General features: G+C 43.0%; 1 long non-coding RNA gene across 1 annotated transcript; it reads left to right on the top strand.

Moving 5' to 3' along the window:
* Positions 1 to 290: 290 nt before the first annotated feature.
* Positions 291 to 5,530, top strand: LOC128848868 (uncharacterized). Its single transcript, XR_008447114.1, has 3 exons — positions 291 to 1,044; positions 2,465 to 2,741; positions 4,886 to 5,530. It is a non-coding gene; the product is annotated as an uncharacterized LOC128848868 (long non-coding RNA).
* Positions 5,531 to 7,849: the final 2,319 nt, after the last annotated feature.

Here is a 7,849-nt window from a genome sequence, read left to right as displayed (position 1 = left end):
GCTGTGCTCACTGTTGGAATGCTTACTGATTCAGGATCCTGAATCTCATTTTCAAAAATGATTTAAGCATTTAGTAACCTAAGGGATTTTTAGTTCCAAGTGCCTAAGTTACTTTTGAAAATAAGTAGGCTCCTAAATCACTTACATATTGCAACACTGAGCTAATCAATGCCTAAATACCTTTAAAAATCTGGGCCTTAATCTTAAAAAAAACCCATAAACCAAAACCAGAGATTGGTGCTGCTAGAAATAATGCAATTACTGGAGTAATCAATAGTTTATTTGGTCAGTAATTAGATTTTTTTGGGTTAATATACAACAGGCTTATCGCTCTTTACATTAAAAATTCATTCTCCATTCACCGCCTATGAAAATCTTTGCTGTGAAAATCTCTGTGCCTAGAGATCTGAGCTGCTAGAATTCCTGGGTTCTAATTCCTGGCCCATTGAAGTCAATGGAAATTTTGCCATTGACTTTAGTGGAGCCAGGATTTCACCCACAGCCATTAACTTGCTCCATGACCTTGTAAAAGTCACATTAACATCTTGGTGCCTCAGTTTATCCATTTGAAAAGTTAACGAAATATTTGCCTCCCTCCCAAAAATGCAGCATGCATGAAGGTTCTATTCAAGTACAAAATGATCATCATCATGATTATTCTTTTAATTATTATTATGGATTGATAGCTCCCATGCTTTGGGCTTCTGAATTAAATAGCGGTTAATACCCAACTATCAAATGCTCACAGTGATTCTTTTCTTTGTAACTCAGTTAACAGGTTACCAAACCCTCATTTTTCAAATCCAAAATTGTGTGTTGCGTTGGTCGTCCATTGCTGATGCTGATGATGATCTTGTTGCAATTCTCATCTATGGCTATGCATGTGACTCGGAATCCTGATGCACAGTTGGCCACACTGAGGGTATGGAAAGTCCATATCTATGATGTTTGATGATGCAACTCACGGCGTCCATGTGCAGCCTGGAGACAATTTCGTCGATCCCGCTCAAACCTCTTACATACTGATCTTGTCAGAGACCACCAGTGAGTCCTGTTCTGAGTCATTTGCTCGAGTTCTTTAAAATTGATGCGAGCCCACTGGAGATGACTCGTGAAGTTATCTTTGAAGTGTTTATATGGATGACCCTTCTTTCTTTTGCCCTAACTCAGCTCCCCTTGCAAGATCTGTTTTGAGTGAGGTGGTCTTCCAATCCAATGACATGTCCAGTCCACCTAAGTTATGCTCTCAATTGCATTTTCTCAGTGCTGGTTGTGTTTGCTCTCTCAAGGACCTTAATATTGGTCACTTTGTCTGTCTTGCCAGCAAATGCTCATTGTTGAGCAGAGGGAGTGCATATGAAGTTGCTCAAGCTGTTTAATATCAGAGGGGTAGCCATGTTAGTCTGAATCTGTAAAAAGCAACAGAGGGTCCTGTGGCACCTTTAAGACTAACAGAAGTATTGGGAGCATAAGCTTTCAGATGCATCTGAAGAAGTGAGGTTCTTACCCACGAAAGCTTATGCTCCCAATACTTCTGTTAGTCTTAAAGGTGCCACAAGACCTTCTGAAGCTGTTTAATGTGTCATCTGTGAAGAGTCCAAAATTGCCATGTCACTTACAGTCCGTGTTTAGTCTAAATTGCAAGAGCATGATAAAGATAAATGAACAGCATTTTTATCTCCCATTTAAAAAGTATAATAAAATTTCTCTCCCAAAATGATACGGCATTTTATACTGTGTTTTGACTGATACCTTCCCTTTCCCTGCAAGCACCACAAGTAATATATATTAAGAGAAATGGAGGCTTAGGGTAGAAATGTGCTTGCAAAAGGGATGCTTTTTTCTTCCTGAAAAGTAGAAAGTTGCTCAGCATCCTATTCTGGCATTTGCATTTCATGATGGCTTGCAGCATTGCAAGCTCTGGCAAAATATTTCCAAGGAACTGCAAACTCAGAATTGAGCTTCACCAGTTCCATGTTGCTGGTATGTGACTGGAGACAGATTTAGGGTTTTTTTTAATAAATCCTCAACAGAAGACTTTTCAGCTCTGGCTCTGAACAAAGGACCCCCCCCCTATTTTTCCACTCAAGGCCACACACAGCTCCTGCTGTCCTTGGCTGAGGAAGAAGACTGGATTGGACATTCCCATCAAACTCATCAGCACTGCTCTCTGATCAGCCACTGGGGGCACTGCAAAGTTCCTGTTCTTGTGAACATCCATGCACTGTTGCAGGTCAAGCGCTGTTAATTGTGGGTGTTAAAACTGTAGACTATTTCTTTGTTTCTTGCTAGTACCTGCTTTGATTTCGTTGGTACATAAACACTGTAGAGCTCTTTAAGTTTTAAAAAGAATTGCATTTTGAGATCACACACATTCCTGTGAGCTGTTCTGTTTAATACATGGAATTTTACTGATGGAATAGATATATTTACCCTGTTTCATTTATTTTTTCTTCCTTTTCAGATTTTCTGTACAGATTACGGGGGGCTGTGCGTCTGAAAGATTAGAAACCAAAAATAGAAGAGACTGCTGTGGTTTGCAAAGCAGTGCTTGATCCAGTGAGGCATAGTGGTTCAGTTCTCTGAGTATGTCATGGAAGCTTGTCAAGATCTTGATAGCAAGACTGATGGTGCTCTTGCGACCAAATGTGACACTCTGTGCAGCATTCAGGAGAGTGGAAAGTTGATGAAGGATACGTTTACAGAGACAACTGTGCCAAGTGCTGGAGAGCCAGGCTAAGGTAAAGTGTCATCTTAGAGCTGGGTTTCTATCAGCAGACAAGAAAAAAATAGTAGAAATATGAGAGAGGACAAACCACACGGTAAACATCAAACAGAATCACAATGCTGTGTCAACCTGGAGATTTAGTAGTAGTATTTTAGCACTGATCTTGCAGTAGGGCCTGAGGCTCCAATTGGGATCAGAATCCTGTTATGTTAGGTGCTGTACATAAGAAGTTATAGTCCCGAGCTGTAACTCCTTATTTATTTGGAATGCCTATCCAGTGTGCCTCTCCCATTTACCCTGGGTGAACGTATATTGAAAAGTATTAATATTACCAAATAAACCAATTACAAATCCCCTATCATGCAGGACTCGGTAACCCTCTTAGAGCCATCTCTTCTCAAAAGCCTGAGAGAACAGATGGCAAGATAATCCCATTGCAAAAGTGCAATAACAAGAGGGCCCAGGCCTAACCTCACTGACTTAGGCCCTGTCTACAATACAGCGGCACAGTTACAGCACTGCAGCTGTGCCACTGTAGCATAGATGCTTCTTACATCAACAGAAGGGTTTTTTCCGCCCAATGCAGGTAATCCACCTCTCCAAGAGGTGGTAGCTAGGTCAACAGTAGAATTCTTCTGTAGACCTAGCTGCGTCTACAGTGGGGGTTAGGTTGACTTCACTATGCCACACAGGGTATTAAATTTTTCACAGCCCTGAGCAAGGTAACTAGGTCAATCTAATGTTTAGGTATAGACCAGACCTTTGTGTGTTTTGAATCAGGCCTAGCGACCCCAAACATTGCAAAAGACACAGAAGAAAATAGGATGGTCAGTTTTGAGGTATGTTACATATATGTCTTGTTTTAATACAACAAATGCTTCAATTCAGGACTTTTCATAAAAATAGCCTTTTACTCAAGATTAAGGCTACGTTTTAGTCACAGGTATTTTTAGTAAAAGTCAAGGACCGGTCACGGGCAGTAAACAAAAATTCACAGCCTGAGACCTGTCCATGACTTGTACTATATACCCCTGACACATTCTTGGGCGGAGGGGGGGGAGAGGGGACAGCCCAGGGGTGCCACAGGTGCTGGGGGTGGGCAGCCCAGGGAGTGCCGCGGGTTCTCGGGGGAAGGCTGGGGAGGCTGCGGGTGCTGAGGGGGACCAGGACCCCTGCTGGTGCTGGGGAGGGTGGAGGGTGGCAGGGCTGGCACATTCCCTATCTTGCTCCACGCCTCTCTGGAAGCAGCAACACCCCCCTCCCTCTGCCTCTAGGCAGAGGCATGGCCAGGCAGCTCTGCACACTGCCTCCACCCCAAGCGCCGGCTCTGCAGCCCCCATTGTCTGGGAACCATGGCCAATGGTAGCTGTGGGGATGGCGCCTGCGGGCAGGAGAAGCATGCAGAGACCCCTGGCTGCGCCGCGCCTCTGCCTAGGAGCAGAGGGATGTCACTGCTTCCGGGGAGCCCCTGAGGTAAGGGCCACCCAGAGCCTTCACCCCCTCCCACACCCCAACCCGCAGCCCCGAGCCTCCCACCCGAACTTCTGCTGCTGCTGGGGGCGGTGTCCCGAGACTGCCCCAGCAATGGCCAATATGGCTGGCACAGGGGCTGCATGAGCTGCTCTAGCAGCCCCCGGCCAGGCGCACCAGCCACAGCAGAAGTCACAGAAAGTCACGTGACAAAGCCACAGCAGAAGTCACGGAATCCGTGACGAACTCGGAGCCTTACTCATGATCAACCCTACTCTAACAGTGTGCTCATGTGATGGAGGAAAACAAATTCTAAGTGCCAGCTGTCACCAGTTTTAATCATTCTTTTTCAGCCCAGTTCTTAGCAAAGTAATTCAGTCCTTACCATTCTGATCCCCTTTGTCACAAGCAGCTTTGGTACTCTGTGCAGAAAGGTGATCATATATGCCACAGAAACATAATGACTAAAGTAATGCAGAAACACAGTGTTCCTTAACTACTTCATTTCCTTATTACTTCAGCTGTTTAAAATGTTGAATAGTAACTAAGGCTGCAACTTCACATTGAAACAGAAGTTTCTCTGATGTCCGAAACTGAATACCAAGCCTCAGAGCAGTTTGTAACTTGCCTCTATATCTCATGATCTTTATTGCCATGTACCAATAAAATCATTGTCTTACACAAAAGGAGGCAGATGCTACTTCGCTAATGATTGTTTTGAAAACAAGCAGCACCCTGATGGCACCTTCCCAAGGGGGAAACGGAAGAGAGCTTGAATTTCCCTACCTCTGAGTAAGTAAACTATACACCCCTGTCAGCAATCACAGCATTCAATGCACTTGAAGAAGATTTGATATGGAATGCATTTGTGTACAAGCACAACACACACATACACACACAGGGCCAAAATTCCATGTACATCACTTACAAATCAGATTAATTTTTGTGCATTTAAGAACTTCAATCAGCTAACTAAGGCAATCAGGCTTTGGCTCAGTCTACTAAATGAATTACTGTACATGTACAATAGGCATTCAGAGACGATGTCTAATAGACAAAATTTGGGTGTAAGGTTTATTTGCATGAGTTTAAAAAGGATCTGATCTTATAACTCAAAGATGATCTCACAAGCCATCTGTGGCATGGCTTCCTTCTGCAACTCCTAACATATGCAAATAAAGACTGCCTCCAGACTTTACCCACTCTGTACTATTTGTACAAAGTTTTGTTTGTTTACTTTTAACAAACTATTTTCTTTGTTGTTCTCACAGTTAAAAAAACATATTCTGTAATGGTCCTCAGTAAACCTTGTGTGACTGTCTGTTCATTTTAGAGAGGGACTGATGTCTTGTTATTAGAGGTCCTGGGTTCCTTGCCTGCGCCTATGTGACTTTTGGAAACTTTTGGAAAGTTATCTCAATGCTTTGTGTCTCATTTATACCAGCTATAAAATGGCTCACATAAAACTTTCCTACCTCACAGGGTTGTGAGGCTTAATTAATTAAACATTTGTAAAGTGTTTTCAGATCCTCAAATGAAAGGCATAAACACACCCACCAGTGTATATATTAGAACACACCCACATCCACCATTACATAGCACATGTATGAGAACATAGATGTACTCCATTGTTCCTCAGTACTGTTCTACACAAGGTAAGTATCAATGTTAGGATTCAAAATGGCACGCTGATTTTTACAGGTGAGTAATTTAGCAGCAAGGAGCAATTTATCTGTATTGCCAGGGTATCAGGGAATACACAAGATGCAAGAGGGCCTGATGGAGATGTAGCTAGTGATGTTGCGAGCAGTGAGAACAGAAAACAAGGTGGTACCTGGGATAACCTCCTCACCTGAGCAGGGCTGGTGCTGGACCAACCTCCCTCCTGAGGAGTCGGGATGGGAGAGTCACCTCGTACTGCCTGAGGAGAGAGGAAGGGTCAGAGACAACGTGCAGGAAACATTCCAGCCCCATAGTGGCTTCATCCATTTATTCCAGCTGAGGCTGGCACCATTTAACTTCAAAGCCCTTTCATGGGCTCCCATGCTGTGGGAGGACCCTGTTCACAAGCCACCATTAACAACCTACTCAGTTATCACTGGTCTTTAACTATTAACTAAAAAGAACAGGAGTACTTGTGGCACCTTAGAGACTAACAAATTTATTAGAGCATAAGCTTTCGTGGACTACAACCCACTTCTTTGGATGCATATAGAGTGACTCTAGTTATCTCTAGTTAGTCTCTAAGGTGCCACAAGTACTCCTGTTCTTTTTGAGGATACAGACTAACACGGCTGCTACCCTGAAACCTAACTATTAACTAGCTATTTATGGGGGAGGGCTTATTTGCCTCTCTGTCTTGCAGGTGACCTTTTGCTTCTACTTGTCAGGTTTTTGTGGATGGCTGTTAGAGGGTGGATCCCAGTAGTGTCCATACTGGTTTTGTTTAGATCTAGCAGCAGCTGTTTGATGCCATTAATTACAAATGTGCTTTCCTGGAGAATACTACAGAGCTCGATCTCATCACCCCTTTTGGTCAATGTCAATGCACCAATACTAAGGGAGGTAGTGAAGTTTTTTGGCCTGGCCTATCATCTGTATTGTGTGACACTCAAGTTTAATCTCTCCAATGTGACAACACTCAGATCTACCTCCCCTTTTCGTTTAATCATGAGACTGAAGTCTCCTAACTTCCTCAATATTTGATAGAGATAGGGATGAGAATGGGAGTAAAATGCCCCAGACTGAGCCTGGATAAGATGAAGATGGCGAAGCATCTGGAAGACGGGGCCAGACCTATTCCTGTGTCTATTGGAAGCATACATCCTACCTTGGCTTGTATGACTTGTAGTCTCTGGGTCATAGAGCTGTAGCTGCTCTTGGATTCCCCAGTGACAGTGCAGGGAACAGAATGGCTTTTTCATTATTTGAAGTCTGTGTGACCTTTCCTCTTTGATGCGGATCTCAGCACAGTAATTTATGTCTGTTTCACTTCAGCTAACCCTAGATTACTACATTAGAGTGTAGCTTCACTTTCCTTTGATTTCTCTGGGCACTGCAGTTACTCAGTATCTCTCATGATTTAGTCCATATGTATTATACAGCTGAGCATTCAACCATGAATCTTTGCTACACAATGGACTGAAAATCTAGTTTTAAGTGTAAGTCAGAAAGTGTAGGTCAGAAAGATATTAGCTAGTTCTACAAAAGATGTTGATTCAGGGCCAGCATTCATGGTGAGATACTAAAAGGCACAATATGATTTTGTTTCCCATCGTAATATAAGGTTCTCATAGCTTGAAATACCATAAGCCAGATACTTTTAGTAGGATTTATTCTGAGGTTAGAGCAAAGTACAACATTATAATGTCACTAATATAAGTGAAGCTAAGGGTATCATTATTAGGGTGTGTGTGTGTGTGTGTTATTTAGAGAGAGGTTTTGTAACACTGATGATGTAGAAAAGGTTATAAACTTAGAAGTGACTCTGTGCAAAGGACATCCTGGGGTTCGGTATTTGTTCTCTCTTCCCAATCAATCCGGGTCACTTAAGTCAAAAGATGATTTTTCTAACTGCAAGTGCTGTAAATTCAGCCTGGGATCTGAAAATCAGGTGGTGCTCTTTCAGGCACTTACATCACCATGCTGTAA

This window comes from Malaclemys terrapin, chromosome 14, assembly GCF_027887155.1.
Source record: "Malaclemys terrapin pileata isolate rMalTer1 chromosome 14, rMalTer1.hap1, whole genome shotgun sequence".
NCBI lineage: Eukaryota > Metazoa > Chordata > Testudines > Emydidae > Malaclemys > Malaclemys terrapin.
This window is presented reverse-complemented; position numbering and strand designations above follow the sequence as displayed.